This window comes from Quercus suber, unplaced genomic scaffold, assembly GCF_002906115.3.
Source record: "Quercus suber isolate HL8 unplaced genomic scaffold, Cork oak 2.0 scaffold_554, whole genome shotgun sequence".
Taxonomy (NCBI): domain Eukaryota; kingdom Viridiplantae; phylum Streptophyta; class Magnoliopsida; order Fagales; family Fagaceae; genus Quercus; species Quercus suber.
In genome coordinates this window covers 11,694-30,625 of record NW_027070002.1, presented here as the reverse complement: position 1 = coordinate 30,625, position 18,932 = coordinate 11,694, and the positions used below count along the sequence as shown (strand labels likewise).

The window sequence follows — 18,932 nt, the reverse complement described above, 5'->3', positions numbered from 1 at the left end:
GTGCCTCCTTTTATTTTTAGGGTTTTGTACCCAAACCTCTCTAAGTCTTTGTTGCTCATATTTGCGGTTTATGTGAATCTCTTGTGAGATCCTTGAGGAGCTTTCCTTCACATAAACTTAGGGTTTTTAAGGTAGAGATTATTTCAACATCTTGATGATCAACAAGGTTGCTACCATTGGAACTTAAAAAGAAAAGCAAGCGGGGAGCTTGTAGCTGATTGAAGAATTCAAGAAAGAAGTAGTCCGTGGATTCGGAGCCTGCGCGTGGTCGTGTCAGGAAGTTTTACTGGTGGGTAGCATTAGGAAGTCGAGCGGGGAGCTTGTAGTCCTTCTGTAAGAACTTCAATTCTTTTCATATTGAATTCTGTTATGCCTTGAGGATCGGTGGGTCAAATCCTCCCCAGGTTTTTACCGAGTGGTTTCCTGGGTGATCATATCTTGTGTTATTTATTATTCCGCTGCTTTATATCTTGATATGATTATTTGATTGTTTTAACCTAGAATTGCATAATTTGACTAAGTAACAACTTGGCTAATTAATCTAGGCTACGGAATCTGTGTGTTTAAGGGGTCTAAATTTCCAACAATATCCAAACTCCACTGTGCAAACGGCCATGGACTAGATAGTGGGTTGAGGACTCCATCTGGTTGGTGTATGTTCGGCGCAAATTGTTGACATTGATCGCACTTCTTTACATAATCATGGGCTTTTTTTTGCATGTTCAGCCACCAATACCCTTGAGTAATGGCTCGGTGAGCCAAAGACCTACCTCCCGTGTGACTCCCACAAATTCCTTCATACAACTCTTCTAGTAGCGACTCAGCCGTCTCTGGATGATACATAACAGGTATGGTCCCGAATAGGATCATTTGTATAATTTTCGGTCCTTGGACAGCGAAAATCTGGTTGTCTTCCTTCGAATTTTGTCAGCCTCCCCCCGTTCTTCCGGCAAAATGTCATCTTTCAAGAATTTGATTATAGGGTCCATTCAGCAGAGACTGTCTCGGATCTGGTGGACTCGAATTGCATCCCCTCCTGTCCTGGTGGGCTCATGGAAATCCTCGACGAGGATAACTCTCGGTAAATTTTGCTCCGAAGAGGTGGCTAGTGTGGCCAAAGAATCTGCATGTGCGTTGTTGCTTCTAGGAACATGTAGCAAACTGAAAAATTCGAATTCCAACTGCAGAAGTTTGACTCAATTCAAGTATCCTTGCATTCTTTCATCCTTCGCTTCAAACTCCCCCTGTACTTGGCCCACAACTAATCTTGAATCCGAGAACAACTCCACTGCCTTTCCTCCCATTCTTCAGACCATAGACATTTCCATCAATAGGGCTTTATACTCTGCCTCGTTATTGGTTGCACTAAAATCCAGTCTTAATGACTTTTCAATGATGATCCTCTTTGGAGATATCAAGACTAACCCTACTCCAGAACCTTTCCGGTTCGCAAGACCGTCCACATATACTTCCTAGTGGGTAGGATCTTGTTGAGAAATCATGCCAACCGATTTTCTATCCATGTCTCTCTCTGTCGTTATTTCTTCTAAGCTAGGTTCCGTGAACTCGGCCACTAAATCCGCAAGGATTTACCCTTTGACTGAAGTGCGAGGCATATACTTGATGTCAAAAGCTCCTAAGATAGTGCCCCACTTAGCTATCCTCCCCATGTAGTCGACACTTCGAAGTACGGTCTTAAGCAGGAGTTGCGTGAGCACAACGACAATATGTGCTTGGAAGTAGTGGGGCAATTTTCGTGTTCCAAGTATTACTGCCAAAATAGCTTTTTTCAGTGGCAAGTATCTAATCTCGGTCTCATGCAGAGACTTACTCACACAATAAACCGGCCTTTGTATACCTTGATCCACTCTTATTAACACTAGACTTATAGCATGGGGAACCACTGTGATATAGGCAAATAAGATCTCATCTGGCTCAGGGTTAGACATAATCGGTGGCCGAGCCAAGTAGTCTTTAAGTTGTTGGAAAGCTGAGGCGCATTCTTCAGTCCATTCAAATCCCTTCCACTTGTTGATCAGCGAGAAGAAGGGTTTACACCTATCCGCGGACCTGGAGATGAATCGGTTCAAAGCAGCTGCCATCCCTATTAACTTCTGAACCTCTTTCGAATTCCGAGGAGGCTACAGATTTTGAATAGCCTTTATCTGATTGGGGTTGACCTCAATTCCCCTATGCGTTACCATGTAACCCAAAAATTTGCCTGAGCCCACACCAAATGAGCACTTCAAGGCGTTCAAGCGCAACTTGTGTCTCCTCAGGGTTTCAAAAACGTTATCAAGGTTCTTCACATGCTCAGAAATAACTTTGCTTTTTACCACCATATCGTCTATATAGACCTCAACGCTTTTGCCCAATTGTGATTCGAACATCTTGGTCATCATCCGCTGATAAATAGAACCTGCATTTTTCAGACCGAATGACATCACTTTATAATGGTAATTACCAATGGGGGTAACAAAAGCGGTTTTCTCTTGGTCATCTGGGGCTAATGGTATCTGATGGTAGCCTTGGAAAGCATCCAAGAAACTCATCCGAGGATGGCCGACAGTAGCATCTACTAATTGATCGATTTTCGGCATAGGGAAAGGATCCTTAGGACAAGCCTTATTTAAGTCCGTGAAGTCTACACACACTCGCCACTTTTCGCTCTTCTTCTTTACCACCACAGTATTTGCCAACCATTCAGGATAAAAAACTTCTTTAATAGCCCCAGCTTGTTTGAGCTTCATCACTTCTTCTTTGACTGCATCCGCGTGCTTTTTGGACGGCTGCCGAGGAGGCTGCTTCTTAGGTACACTCAGTGGGTTAACCCTCAAATGATGGCAAATGAACTCTGGATCCACTCCTGAGGCTTCGTAAGTACTCCAGGCGAATACGTCAATATTTCTTTTAAGGAAATCAATTAGCTCTTCCTTTTCTGGTTGAGGTATCTGAGACCCGATTTGAAAGAATCTTTCGGGATTGCCCCCAATTAAAACTTGCACTAAGTCCTCACATTTAGCGCCTTCATCAAGATCTTCGTCAGGTGACAATCATCCTCTTAATTGCTATAAGTCTCCCTCCGCCCTGACTGAGGATTCAGTTTCAGGTTCGTGTCGTATGGCAGCCACCAAGCATTGTCTAGCCGAGGATTGATCTCCGTGGATTTCACAAATGTGCCCTTCGGATGGATATTTAAATTTTTGATGCAGAGTGGAGGAAATAGCCCCTAGCGTGTGTAACCAAGGTCTGGCCACAATTGCCGTATAAGGGGAGTAAACATCTACAACAATGAAGTCCACCTCCACTACTTCTGAGTCAGTCTGTACGGGCAGCCGTATCTGTCCTTTCGGGGTGACCATCCTTCCCTCGAAGCTAACCAAGGAAGAACAGTTTGGAGTTAAGTCATCAAGCTTGAGGTTCAGCCCCTTGTAGAGGTCAGGATACATAATCTCCACCGCGCTACCCTGATCCACCATCACCCTCTTCACATCATATCCCCCGATTCTGAGGGTGACTACCAAAGCATCGTCATGAGGTTGAATGGTTCCAGCTTTATCTTCGTCCAAAAAGCCTAAAACGGGCGAGACAGCCTATCTAGAGCTCCTCGGATCTCGACCAATATCCCCTGCTGGTAGCCGAGCCACTGACATAACTTTGGACGGCCAGGACCCTGTTCTTCCTGGCGCTGCGAAAATGACGTTAATAGTACCTAATGGAGGTTTCGTAGAATCTCTCTTCTCGGACTCAAAATTCACTTGACCTCCTCGGCCACTAGAGTGGTGCAAAAGATGCCTCAACCTGCCTTCATGAACCAGCTGATCCAAATGATCCCACAAGCTTCTGCAGTCTTCAGTGGCATGCCCATGGTCTTGGTGGTATTGATAATAGAGATTGTGATTGCGTCTCTCAGGGTTCCCTACCATTTTACTCGGCCGCCTAAAGAATGATTCATTTTTTATCTTTTCCAGAACTTGATGAACTGGCTCCTTGAACACTGTATTGACTGCTTGAGCATTTGTTGACCCTGACTGCCCAGCAAAATCTTTCATCAGCTTATTGTTGTTGTAATGATCCGACCTGAAGTCCTTCCTGTCCTGAGGGATAACCTTATCCTTACCCTTCCCTTGCTGCTAATCTTCTTCAACCCTTTTATATTTTTCAATACGGTCCATAAGTTGACGCATGTTAGTGATAGGTTTGCCAGACAAGGATGTCCTTAAACCATGATCAGTGGGGAGACTCAGCTTAAATGTGTCTAGGGCCATTGCATCAAAGTTGCCCTCCATATCATTAAACATCTCCCAATATCTATCTGAATACCCCTTAAGGGATTCACCTTCATGCATGCTTAAGGATAGCAGCAAAGACAAGGGCCTCGCCACCCTCCAGCATGTGACGAAACGTGAACCAAAAGCTTGAGTGAGCTCTTGGTAGGAATTGATGGAGTCTGCTTTCAGGTTGTCGAACCACCTTATTGCCATGGGTCCAAGACTAGAAGGGAATACCTTGCACATCAGAGTTTCATCTCTGGAGTAGACAACCATCCTTTGGTTAAAATGGCTTACATGTTCCATAGGGTCCGTTTTACTGTTGTAAATAGTGAAGGTTGGCTGGTTAAAGCGCCGAGGAAGCTTTGCTCCTTCAATCCTACGCGTGAAAGGCGACCTAGAGATTTGATTCAAAGCCTTGCTCATGGCATCATTTCCCACCCCTCCATGTGATGGCCTTTGAGGTTGCTTCTTGCGAGAGTGTTCATCTTCATATGAAAAAGATTCACTGATTGGAGTTCAAGACCTTTGTTCATAAGTGATGTCTTGTTCGTCACCCGAGTCTTCATCAGAATGCGAGGCAGTACATTTTCTTTTCGCATGGCGCAACTCCCTTCTTAACCTTTCAATCTCTATTTGCATGCTATTCTTCTCTGCATGAGACACATGACTTCCGCCATGAGATTGACTTCGCTCAGTGTGTGTAGTATGCACATTGCCTTCACGATCTTGTCTCCGCTCTAAATTGAGAAAATGGTCTATATGCTGGGATGCCCCAGATTCTGCCAGCTGTTGTCCTGGTTCGGCCATAACCAACTGCTGTTGCTTCCCCTTACACTCAAGCTCTCCCCACAGACGGCGCCAATTGTAGGGTTAGGATTTGTGGCCCAAGCCCAAAACAATGAATTTGTAGAGAATGGGTGAAAGAGCTAGGTTAATTATGGAATCGACAACAACTAATCACAACCCTCAAGCACAAACCAACATGAATTTACACGTAAAGAATGAGTGTCTGAAGAGCTATATTATTGATTATGTGGTGAATATAGATCTTAGGGTTACAATAAAGCTCTTATTCTTTTCTTCTCTCTTGTTTTTCTATCTCCACTTCCTCAGGAGCTTCTTTCCTTTATATAACTTCTCTTCTCCTCATCTCCATCGTCTACTTGTACCTCATCCGTGAGTCTACTTGAGTATATGTCATGTCAAGCATCTCCTTTAGCTCTGTGTGAGTGGCGGTAGGTGAGGATATACTGTTCAGGGGTCTTCTCCATATAAATGCGGCCAGAAAAGTTGCTGCAGAGCATTAAGTACGGTGGTAGCAGCTTTCTCTTTAGATATTTCTTCATCCTTATTGTCTCCAAGTATACTCAGAGCTTATCTTGATTAGGAGGAGTCCTCGGAAGATCATTTTGATCTTTTTTACGTTCAATTGATCCATACTATTCGCGTTAGAGGAGTATAACCTCTTCGGATTGTAATCACTTTTCTTTTCGGGGGTCCCTCTTCCAGATGAGCCTTGCCCTTACCATCTCCTTCTCTTCGGACGCACAGTAATCCTCACATGGGCTCTCGGCCCACTATGTTAGATTGGGCCTTTTTTCCCCCCACAGAAACAGTATTACTTTTACATAAATCAATTATTGACCTCATTTTATTAGTACTAATATAGCATGTCACCTTAATGCTGTGCAAAAGATTATAAAAATTGTTGTGTCTTTAGACTTTATTAAAAGTAAAAGGAGTTTAAGGAAGCCAAACTTGAAAAATTGAATCTAAAATGAGAGCATTCCAAAACTCAAATGTTGATCAACAGGATTGATCTATAAGCTAGTTCATAAAAAAAAAAAAGGATCACCATCTTTCTTAATGGTTCATATTTTAGGTTCTGAATTTGTTTACGTGGAAATTATGTTTTGAGTTTTTTTTTTTTTTTTTCCACATTTTGTGGATGTGTGGAAGACTACTCTGTTCTTGAGGCTTTAAACCATCGCTTAAGTAGTCTGGTAGAATAATCAAAACTAAAGATATAATTTTGTTGGTACTATTAAAAAATATAGTTTCAATTTCCACAACATGAAGACTAAATCAAATGATTGATTGGTTGAAGTAAATTACAGGATTAGGATAATCAATATAAAAATAATTCAAATTCTAAACATACATGTTGTATATATTACTAAATTGATAGTTGAAATGTTTTTAAATTCTGAAAACTCGTCAAATCAAAGTGGGTGAGAAATTCCTTTTACGTTTTCTTATGTTGAGAATGTAGTTATTAGTACTCTATTAGATCCTAACCGCCATGTTTATTTTTATAATTTTTTTTAATCTTTTGGATAGCCAGCTTAACCACTACCCCTTTTATCCCCTATAACCACTGTTACTATCTGTGATAAATCTTCTGATTGGATTAATATTATTTCCACCTTCGTTTTGTACTCTGTACTTAAACTATCGAAAAAGTGTCATCAGGGAAACACCTTAAAATTACTTGCAAAATTCATAAATATCTCTAGGTTAGATGATAGTGCTGTACTATATTGCCTTAAATTTCTATACGAAAGTGTGAGTTACCTAATCAAACCCAGGCCTAGCTGATTTGCACCTCTATGATGCTGATGCTTCTATCTATGGCTGCGTAACAACTAGCACAATCTGCCCAACCTGCTTGACTCCACATTACTCTGCAGTATGAATTGATTTCTAAGTGGGTTAGGTGTGTTAAACCACACACACACTTATATATATATATATATATATATTCTAAACAATATTATACCATCCAATAACCTGTTCTTGAATTCATATTTTGAAAATTTCATCGTTAGATTACATGTCTTATATGTTCTTAACATGCATGTCAATTAGATATTATTTGTTATCAAATCCATAAACTGATCATCTATGCATTATTTTAAACTAAAACTTGAATTTAAATAATTGATTGATAACATAATTATTGATCTTTGATCATCTTGAAATCTTACAAGCATAAAGACTGGTATACAGTAAATTATATATATTAAATTTTAGTGTTGTTATCTAGTTTTTTACTCATCAACAATAACACTCTTCTAAACACTACGTCTAATTGCATCCTGTGATGATATACAATAAAAATGACATGGAATAATGTGAATGAACTTATACATCATCAACTACTAGTAAAATAAACCATGAAAAAGATTGGGTTCCTTGTATGATTGCTTCGAATGGCACGTTGTGACTAGTGGTTATAGTCAGGTGCAAAGTTTTTCTATAGGCTTTCTGGTGGGCTCTTCTAGGTGCAACAAGGTAGCTACAAGCCAGATATTTGAAAGAGATAGAACAGAAGCACTCATAGAAGGGGCCAGAATATGTATTGATTGATTAAAGATTTGTCCTATACTTTCTGCCTCTTTTTGACAGGCACAAACATGAATAAACCACATAATATCTCAAGCTTTCACGCTTATATGATCTAACCTACTGTGACAGTTTGTTCATATATGTGATTTATTTTATTTTATTTTAGGGTGAAAGTTCATGTGTGACTTTACAACTACATGATATTCGGTCAACTTAGAAAGTGGGCATTATCTAAGTGACTATGAAAATATGATTAGTTCAACTTGGAAAAGATGGCACAAATGTTGGTGGTGGCCGGTGGAGATTCTAACATGGGTAAGAATAACACACTGAATGGGCAAAAACTAAAAGTAAGAAATTCCGGAAAGGTATTCTTTTTATTCACTAAAAACCAAATGACAATGCTTCTTAAGTATGTCAGCAAAGGAGAAAGTGGCAGGCAGCAAAATTTTTTAAGTTCTAGGATTTGGGAATTGAGATTTTGAAAGCTCCAACAATGCTCTTCCAAGCTTGATTGATATTCTATATAATCAGCCTAATATGGCAGTACCCACTCAGCCATCGATATGGACTCTTGGGAATATTGACTGACCACTCAAGTGGAGGATGGTCATGAAGATGATGATTAGGTAGAGGACGACAATGTGGAAGTGATCAAGATTACAATTATATAGAAGATGATACAAAGAGGTAGGACTATTGCATTGATCAGTTGTTTTATATCACTTGATATTTTCTAATAAGTTAACCATATATTAACACTATGATACTTTTTTGGAGGCGTGGAATGGGAATAATGAATTCCCAAGTTTGTTTTTGTCCTTTGCCTATGTGGGGAAAAAAAAAATGCTAAATAAGAAATCAAAGAGATGTGTGTGGATAAGGCTTAGTTGCAAATCTAAATCTCTAAGATAACACAAGCATTTATTATAAGCACACATCCTTACTTCATCGTTAGAAATTTGAAACTAAACTACTCGTAATTTATTTATTTATTTTTGGTGGGGTGTTGTGGGGGAGATGAGGATTAGTTGTAAAGGATTCTCCATAAAAGAAATTCTATGAATACAATAAAATTTTACAACATTTTCATAAGATCATTGTTTTTAGTTGTGGTGGGTTTGGTTGTAATATTTATTTGAGTAAAATACTATTTTAGTTTCTAAACGTTACCAAAAGTTGGTTTTTCATTTTTAAATTTTAAAAAGTTCTTTTTACATTTTTAAATTTTATAAAGAGTTTTTTCAATAGTTTAGAGACAAAAATATAAATGATTTTTTTTTTCAATAGTTTAAGAATAAAAACAAACTTTTGATAAAATTTAAGAACATAAAGTAAAACATATTTAATAGTTTAGAAATAAAAATTGAACTTTTCATTAGTTTAGGAATAAAAAACAAACTTTTTAAAGTTTAGGATGATTTGGACATAACTTATATGATATAGATGATTTGGACATGAGTTTATGTAATACTGATTTCATTTTGAATATGTTGATGATAATAATTAAATGATTGACTATTATATAAAAAAAAATTTCAAATGGAGTATAAGAGGGTTTATAATTTCACATGAAATGAATTTTTGCATTCAAATAGATTTAGTCACAATTTATGTGAATTTTTGTCACTTTTAGTTAATAGTGACTCATTGAAGGCATGAATTCACATGATTTCAGAATTTAAGGTTTTAATTAAAACTTTAAAAATTTTAGAGTTTAATTTGAAACCTCCCAAGTTACAACAAGGGGCTGGATTATTTAATTTACCACAATTTTTAATAAAGTATAATCACTTGATGCAACCACAACTTCTAAGATTTAACTTTTATTATATAATATTTTCCTCTCCTTTCCTTTGGCCTTTCCTTTGGTGGCCATAACTGTAAGGGTTTCAGGCTTTTGTGATTGTTTGGAAAAATAAAGCATCAATCATTATATATAAAAATCATTAAAATGTTCATATGAATAAGCTCCAACTCTCTTTCTTTTTGGTTTCTAATAAGAGTAATGTTAAAAAAAATAATTAAGAAAACAATTTAGAATGGCAGAAAAGAATACATGGCCACCCTCTAAAGATCTATAGCCTCAGAAGCATGAACACTCCAAAATCCCTATAATTTAAATAAAAATAAAATACACCTAAATATATTAATTGATTTAATCCCTATATCCCCAACGTATCATTGCTTAATTTTTTTTTTAAGAATCGACATATCACTGTGTGATCCATGTCCATATCAACCCCAAAATTTTGGGATTAATGCTTGGTTGATGTTGTTGTTTTAGTAAGAACACACAATTTATGTGCACTTGGTATGTCCATAATTACATCGAATTATCAGTTTTTGCTTTGCATATAACATAAAAATACCAACACATAAATGAACAAATCAATGTAGAATTTGATTATTAATATGAAACAAAAATTCATTTCAAAGATTAAAACTTAAAGAAGGCCAAGATTAGATAAAAGTGAACATATATGTATATAACTTGCATTTCTAGGATTGGACCGTAGTTGAACATCATCAACAGTGCAATAGCGGTTGAGTTTTTGAATGCACTCATCGACTATCAATTGTACTCCAGGGGAACACTTTTTTCCTTCCGTTAATATCCGTAGGAACAACTCTCTGCCCAAAATAAAAAATCAATTAGCATTTAGTTAAACTCAAAATTTGAAGAAAAATCAAAAATAGATTTTATTTACCACAGATTGGCCCGTGTATATGCCTCCTGAAATCTGAAAGAGTAAAGTAAGAAGTGGAAATCATTAGTAATATAAGAAACGGTGGAAAATGTAAGAACCTGAAAGAGGAGAGTCAGATTGGCATAGATTGAGATAACCATCCCGCTTTCCATTTGCTTTTGATTTTGCCTAAAAGGAGAGGGGAGGATAGAGGCGAAATTGAATCTAGTTTTTTTTTTTTTAATTTCATAATGGAATCAAGTTTTCATACGGTAAAAAGACCTAAAATAAATATCAATGCAACATTCAATCCTATTCTTATTTAATCCCAACAATTTCCTTAAGATTAGAAACAGAAGTACCCAAACCAAAATCAATATTTTTAGTGATTTCTGTAATCTAAAAAAACTAACAAAAACAAAACAAAAGCAAATATCTAAATTTGAGAAAACAAACATTTTGATAGAGAATCCAAAAACCAAAACAAAACGAATCAAATCTAAACCTACCCAACAAAAAAACTTAATTAAAAGTAATGTTTTATACCCAAACCTACAAATTGAGGAAAAAATTTACCTTTGTTGATGTCGGTTCGGCAATCTGATGGTCTAAGTCTGGCAAGGGATGGTGATGACTGACGGTATGAACTCTGTCTCCACTGTATCGTAAGCGTTTTTTTTTCTCCTTCCCTTTCTCTACATCTCTAGGTTTCTCCTTCCCTTTTTTTTTTTTTTTTTTTTTTTTTTTTTTGACTTTAACCATTTTTTTTTAATATATATACACAAAGACTGCCAAATGGTGTTAATGCTGGGATACAATATAATGTAGGCAGTTACCAAAACGAATGCAACCCAAATAGGCAAAGCAAAACCTATTCTCATCCAAATTCCTGAGTAAATTATTAAAAAATCTAAATCTAAACCAATCCAACCAAGAAATTCAAACCTAAATTATATTCAATTCCCAGATTTAAACAAAGAAAAGGAAAAAAAAAAAAAACAAATACATTAACTTTACCAGTTATGGGTACACGGCCTTCTCTCTGATGGTGGCAGATTTTTCCCTACCCAGTCCCCACTCCGTGCTTTCTCTTTTACCGTTCTGCCAAGGTTTTGGGCTGCAAAATTGTTTTTTGAAGCTTTTTGATTTCAGTCGCCTCTCTCTTTCTCTGCTTCTTTCTTCGTGTACTCATCGCCTTTCTCTGTTTCATCGCCCTCTCTCTATTTCTGACCCAAATACCAATCTATTAATCAAAACCAACTCTGACCCAAAATGACCAATCTAAATCATAATTAACACCCAATTGATTCTCCAAATAAAAACCAAAACCCTAATTTTTTAAATTTAAAACAGAACTTTACCGTGGAGGCTTACAGCGGTGGCAAAAGATCTGGTTGGCGCCCTTATGGTGATGGCAGAAGATATGGTGGCACCTTCTCTCTATCTCTGTCTCTCTTCTCTGTCTCTCTTTTTTCACGATCTCTCTCTCCTTTCCGTGCTATACACACACAAAGATCGATTCAAATCTGATTTTTCAAAAAATTTAAAAATTTGAGGAATTCAATAATATAGAGAGCAAGAAACAAATACGTGAATCTTGAAATGGAAAAAGATTGAATTAAAGAACAAACCTGGAGCCTAGATTGAAGGGATTGAATATTCTTGAAGAAAAAGATTTGGGTTCGGAGAAGAGAGAGAGTTTAGGGATATTGAAAGAGACTGTACGACTCTTCTTCATCTTGATCTATGTCTCATGTTTTGGGTTTCAGTTTTTAATCTCTCGATCTCTCTCTCCTCCTCCGTTCTCAGTATCGCAAGTGTTTTTTTGGGAGTATTGTAACCGGTTAATTTTCCTTTTATAACCAGAGGCTTTTAAACGGTACTATAGCGTTGCTAAACGATACAATGTGTCGCTTTTTAAAGTGACGTCACTTTTCTGATTTGTCAACACGTCCTGAATTGTAGGCCTTCACTTTCTCTCAGCTTTGTCTATTATATATACTAGTCGTTAACCCGTGCGATGCACAAGATAGTTTTTAAAAAACATATATATTTACTTTGCTTAGAGAAATAATCACTTGAAACGAATAAGACTTCACCTCTACTTACTATGGCTCAAAACATAATATGTAAGTATAATTTTATTTGAAGTGTAATCAAACATTAAAGGAAACTAAACAATTGTATATCAATTATTGCAAAATATCTAGATGAATAAAAAATATATAATAAATGAATACTTAGGCAAATATTCCATTTGATATTTTTGTTTATTCATCTTTTGGCTTATTTATAAAATATATTCCATATACTTTGTAATCTAGAATAGTAGATGTTATTCATATTCTACATGAGCACAATATAGGGAAGAAACTCATAACAAACTTTAGGGATAATAATTTAATGATTTGGCCTTGTTTGGATTAGCCTTCTTTTGAGTCATATGACTCAGTTCTCATCACTCAAACTGAGAATTGCATGGGACCCACTGAAAACTTTGTGTTTGACTTGATTTTCTCTCTTTGTTTTCATCACTCAAACTCAGTTTGAGTTGAGCTACAGTGCAGAAAACTGAAAACACCAAATTGGTGTTTTTAGTTTCTGAGTTACATAACTCAGTGGCAAGATTGTAAAATTTCAGACTCTGTGGAGCCCACAGCTTTGTGCTGTCAACTCCACCGGCTTCCTCTTTTCTTATTCTTTTTTTTTTCTTTTCTCTATTTCTTTCTTTCTTCTTCATACCCACTCCAGCACCAACCACTTTTTCATCTTCTTCTTCTTCATTCTTTCTTTCTTCTTCTACTAAGTTCCACCGGCTTCCTTCTTTCTTTTTTTTTTTTTTTTTGCTTTTTCTCTACTTCTATCTTTCTTCTTCATACCCACTCCACCACCACCAACATTTTTTTCTTCTTCTTCTTCATCAGACCCACTCCACCACCAACGGGGTTTTTTTTTTTTTTTCCTCTTCTTCTTCCTGGTTTTGTCTTTCTTTCTTTTCTTCTTTAGACCCATTCACCATGTTCATCCACGCATAAATGTATACCCAGAAATAGAAACCCACTTCTCATTTTCTTGATTTTGGTCTTCGATCCAAGGATTTCTGAGTTTGGATTTGGCAATTTTGGATCTGGCAATTTTGGATCACCGATCTGAAGATTTTGTGTTGGTGTGTTTGGGTTTTCTGTGTTTGTAGTTGTGATTTGAAGCTTGGCTTGTGATCGAGGTGGGTTTGTGTGGCCATTGGTGGTGTTGACAGTGGTGGGTTCTAAGTTTGCCATTGTATATGTGGTTTTCGATCTGTGGGTAAGAGAAAAAAAAAATTGAAATTTGGAATAGGGTAGAGGGAAAATATGTGCTATGAGTAGAGAAAAAAATCAAGGAGAAACGGTGCCGAAAGTGGGAGGGAACCAGTCTCTTGCTAGGTTATGTGAAATGGGTTTTTTGGCGTACAGAGGCGTGAAATTAGTTGTTGGGTTTTGTGATGGGAGGAAGAGCAGTAAAATGAAGAGAGAAAATGTTACACGCGGGTACCCATATGACTGTTCTGTGTAGTGTCAGTGGTGGAGTCCACGAGTTTAGGGAAAAGTGGTAGAGATATGTAACTGAGAACTCAACCTAAACATATGTTTTGCAATTTTTGAGTGAAACTGAGTTTGAGAATTGAGTTATGAGTTTTGGGTTTAAGATATGAGAATTGAAAATTGAGAACTGAGAATTGAGTCAGGTCTAAACCAAACGGGGCCTTAACTATTTTTAGAGATAATTTTATAACTAAATTCATACAAATAAGTTCTAAACACTTCCTCTCTCGCAAACTTTAAAAACTACTATTCAAGCATAAATAAATAAATAAAGATACAACAACTACCAAAATAGCTTTCACAGGAATATTTCGAATTCCCAAGGTCTTTATACACAGGCAAAACAAATCTCCAGTGTACAACTCCTAATCTCCACTTGAAAATATTATCTGAAAAATAAGAGAATTCATACCTAAAAATCATTCATTTAGAAGGAAATAAAAGGAATCAATATATATTTTCTCCTGTTTATGGAGGCTTGCAATTAGCATGCACTTCCCTCCCTTTACCACCCGTCTGAAACAATGGGAAGAATACTTTACATAAATCCATGAACTGTTTATACTTGGGAGATAAAGCAATTATGAAAGATACCATTTATTTCAACACACAAATAATAATAATAATAATCATAATGAATTGAAAAGCAAGAAAAATGGATGGTGTAGGGATGATGATCCAATATGTTTTGATACTATTGAACATCAATGCAAGAACCTCTAAGTGACTTTCATTAAACATTACATTTATCATGAATTCTATCCAATACATGCTAGAAACTTTTAATTCAAACACTTTTCACAACTTAAGAAAATCAAATATGACTACAAACGATGTGAAAAAAAAATTAAAACTTTATTAGCAAAATATATTAAAAAACAAACATAGACCAAATACAATAAAAACTGATAAGGAACTTCATTAGCACAACTTTCCAATCAAAGCACAAAAGCGTACGAAAATAAAGAAAATGCTAAATGTACTACTAATTATATATGTTATATATGTTTCACATTTATGTAAAAATAGGCCTCATAGATGCGTCTAATGAGGGGAACATGAAAAGAAAAATCCTTTGTCAGCTCGAATTTTATTTGCCTTAGTCAAATGAGTTCAATGTTGTTCTAGACAGAGAGACTTTCAAAGGATGTTACAAACCCCAAGAAATTGCATGTTAGAGATAACGACTTTTTAAAAAAAACAATGTAATGGTTAAAAAAGCCTATCAAACTAATGGTTAAATAGAGACAAATAGAAATGCATATCATTTAGTTAATATAAAGACATAATACATAAACTAAGACATAGGCAGCAAGAACATTAAAAAATCTTCTCAGTTTAATATGAAATTGAAGTATTTTAAACATAATATACAAAGTTTGAGAAAAATGATTTGGCAATTTTTCTGTTATTTGATTCTTAAAACTTTCTCCTGTGTTAAAGCCAAAAACAGTTCTAATTATAAGATATCACATTAAGGAATCATGAATGAAAAGAAAAGATACCAAGTGTCAAATTTGAAGATAACTACTATAAAAATAAAAAGCAAAAACAAAAAACAAAAGAGTCAGCAGTGAAGTTGGATAGAGACAATTAAACATCTTACACTTCTAAAGTGATCAAGCAGAGGAGGCATCCAACTCATATTCATTTGTAGGCCCAAAATGTCCTAACTATAAATGAAGCAAGTTGAAGGTGATTGTTGCTACCATTTTGAAATAAAAAAGGTAATAACTTCAGTTGCTCATTTTAAAAGGGGAAGATGAAAGAAAAAAAAATCACAGAAATTCAAAGAAAAGACAAAAGAAAAGAACCAATTTATCTTAATTAGATACAGATCCAACCACAATTCTTCCAGCATACAGTCTAAATGCATAAATATAGAGAATCGGGACATTTTGGAAGTAGTTTAACATAGAAGCAACTTCAAAATACAAAATAATTTCAACTTAAAAGACATAATGCTATGATGTTACCTGTTTCATTTGGTTATAATTGGCTGGTTTAACAGCATTTACTGTATCATTTTGTGTTACATTAGGGCCAAGGCTAGTCCAATAATTTTCTTAACAGATTTGTGAAGGACATAATAGCTTACTCATGATTATTGTATTTGAATTCAGTCAGCTATTCAACTCAAAGCTTTGTTGTTCTGGGTAAAAAGTGACTTTTAGAGTAATTAATAATATGTACAATTCCCCTACTACATAGCTAATTTGTCTTTAACTTGTGCATGCTTAAATATCTAAAGCATTTAAAGAATGTAGATGTTGGTGGTACTAAACTCTTAACTTCCAAGGATTTGTTCACAAATGATGGACATATTATACCTGAGCACTTGTTATCTCTAACTAATGCATAAATCAATATGAAATTTGTAATTCTCATGCTTATAGTGGTTTTTTTTTTAAGAGAACCATCTATAGCTCACAATATCAATGGAATAAGAATAACAAATTCTAAAAAAAATATAAATTATGCAGTAAACAAAGAAGGCACCGAATTACCAATTAGAGTAAGTACTGGCTTTGCAATGATCCAATTTATACTATCTTCCCTTTGCCCTGCTCTTCATCATTTATTGGCCAACAATCTCTTCTTTTTTTCTTCTTCTTTTTCTCTATATCAATTAACACATGTCAAAACAAAGAAAAAACAACAAAATTAAACTTTATGTGATATACCAGAACATTAATAGTGAAACTAAAACAAATCCAAATATTTAATTAATAGTGAAACCAAAACAAATCCAAATATTTAATTAGACTGTAAAAAGGGGAAACTCAATACAGATCAAACCAAAAAAAGAATCAAACAAAACCCATAAAAAAAAAAATCCATCTGAGTTTCTCATAAAAGACCTTAAAACACAACAAATTTTTCCAACATACTCAAAATATGTCTTTACCTGCACATCACAGGGTCCAATTGTACCCTTATGGCCTGCAGAATCTTGATGAGTAATGCCTCCCTAAAATCCAAAAAAACCCAATTTTAATTTCTTTACAATTAAACCTAATAATAATCAAGTAATTGAATAGCTTTGTGACAAAGTGTACTTGTAACATGTATTTGACAGAAAACCTGTAAAACAGAATTCATATCAGAAAATACTAAAATTATCATATATAATGAGTCAAGAATAATGAGAGGACAACGGTTGGAGAGGTAGTTGGGGCGACCTTGGAGGTAGAATGCTCGACATGTTTGGCGGAATCAGAAATTTCAAAGTGAATGGGAGCAAAAGAAATAGAGCCAGAAAAGAGTCGGTTTTTTTTTTCCTTCTTCAAAGATATCGTGTCGCTCGCATGGTATTCATATAACTCTAACATCGAATTCTCCAAAAGAAACTTAGAATCTACCAAGATTTTTCTCTACAAATGTTTGGCTGCCCCAACTTTATCATGTGAAGAATTGGAACAGAAGAAAAACAAATGGGAAGAATTGACTCAGATTTAAGGGATTAAGATTTGAAATTATATATCAACAAATAACACACATTGCTTCTATACTATTTTTTCAGAAAATAAACTGAACAATGGGGAGGAAAAAATGGAGTGAAACAGAACAAAAAAATATGGAGAATCACCTTCACCTTCAACTAACTTGAAAGCCCATCCTTCAAGACCTGTAGAGTCCAATGGTCTAAATCTTGGTTGCTTCAATAGATTTTCTTTTGAAATAGAGCAATGTGAGTATTATCGACAACTATAATAAAACACATTGTAGACAATCCATTAAATGATGAAAACAACATCAAACAGTGATATAGATGTGTATATTACAAATTAACAATTGAAACTGAATTTAACTCCAACTATCGAAAGAAATTTGGTTTATCAAATAGAGTAATAAACAAACCTTAATACAATCAATCACCCCACTAAAAATATGGTGTAGTAGTCTTAAATTTTACTGGTTTAAACAGACCGTTGGTTTTTTTCCTGGTATGGTATTAAAAAAAAAAATTAAAATGAGACACACATGTTCAGCAATCTTTATTTTATTTATTTATTTTTTTTTTTTGAGAAACCAGCCAACCAGGCAACTTTAATTAAAAGACGAAAAATCCGACAAATAACAGTTATACACATGTTCAGCAATCTTGAACAACCATACTAACCAACCCAAACCTTCAAAACAAAAATAAAATCGCCACAAAATGAAAAATAGCAGCAGCCCCAACATAACATTCCGCAGTCTAGCATATTAAAGACTGAAAGATTATATTACCCATTGAACTTGTTTACTGTTTCTTAATGTACAAAACTAACTTACGTTTACAATGCCCATATAATAAATAATAGAAAGGGAAAACCAATATAAGATAAATACAACAAAAAACACCATACATCAAACCAAAACAACCCAAAATCAAAACCAAATTAAAAAACCCCAGGAAAATAAAAATCCAACAAAAATTGCATAAAAAAATTCAATACAAGAATTTTAATGATTCTTCTTTGCCATAACTTTGACAACAAAGGAAGAAGAAGACTTGGAAACTCTGCAAAAAACAAAAAATCAATTAAGAGGAAAGAGAAAGAGGAAAAGAAGCACACCACAAAGCAGCGATCGGGTTTTCTGAAGGACGGCTCAGTCGGCTTGGTTGGACTAATGGACGGGCTAGGAAGCGATCGTGGAGGCCACTTTGGCCTTCGACGGCGGCGATGGCAACAACCCCAGTTTAGATTAAGCCCGCTTCTTTATTGTTGTTAGATTCATAGAAAGGCGAGAGATAAAGAAGAAGGAAGGGTTGTGCAAATTTGTGCACTTGTTATTATAGGGTTGTATCATACTGTGTCAGACTCAAATGAGGAAGACGGAGAAATTGTTTCAATTTTGTGCAGTTATAGAGAGAGGAAGAGAGAAGACAAATATAAAGAAGAATTAAGAAAGAAAAAGAAAAGTAAAGAAAGAAATAGTTCTCACCGGTTATTCAAAAAAAAGAAAGAAAAAGTATTTATATTTTTGAGGAAAGGAATATTAAAAGGCCAAAACGTTAGTTTCAAAAAAAAAAAAAAAAAAAAAAAAAAAAA

General features: G+C 35.4%; 1 long non-coding RNA gene across 3 annotated transcripts; it reads right to left on the bottom strand.

Annotated features, from left to right (window-relative positions):
* Positions 1 to 14,039: 14,039 nt before the first annotated feature.
* LOC136063674 (uncharacterized) lies at positions 14,040 to 18,856 on the bottom strand. Of its 3 annotated transcripts, none has more exons than XR_010625293.1 (5): positions 18,456 to 18,856; positions 17,483 to 17,601; positions 16,802 to 16,864; positions 16,401 to 16,513; positions 14,040 to 14,409 (listed from the first exon to the last, which is right to left on the bottom strand). It is a non-coding gene; the product is annotated as an uncharacterized LOC136063674 (long non-coding RNA). The 3 variants fall into 3 exon arrangements; XR_010625292.1 differs by having other exon boundaries at positions 14,040 to 14,282; XR_010625294.1 differs by having other exon boundaries at positions 14,040 to 14,282; positions 17,489 to 17,601.
* Between the last annotated feature and the right edge of the window lie 76 nt (positions 18,857 to 18,932).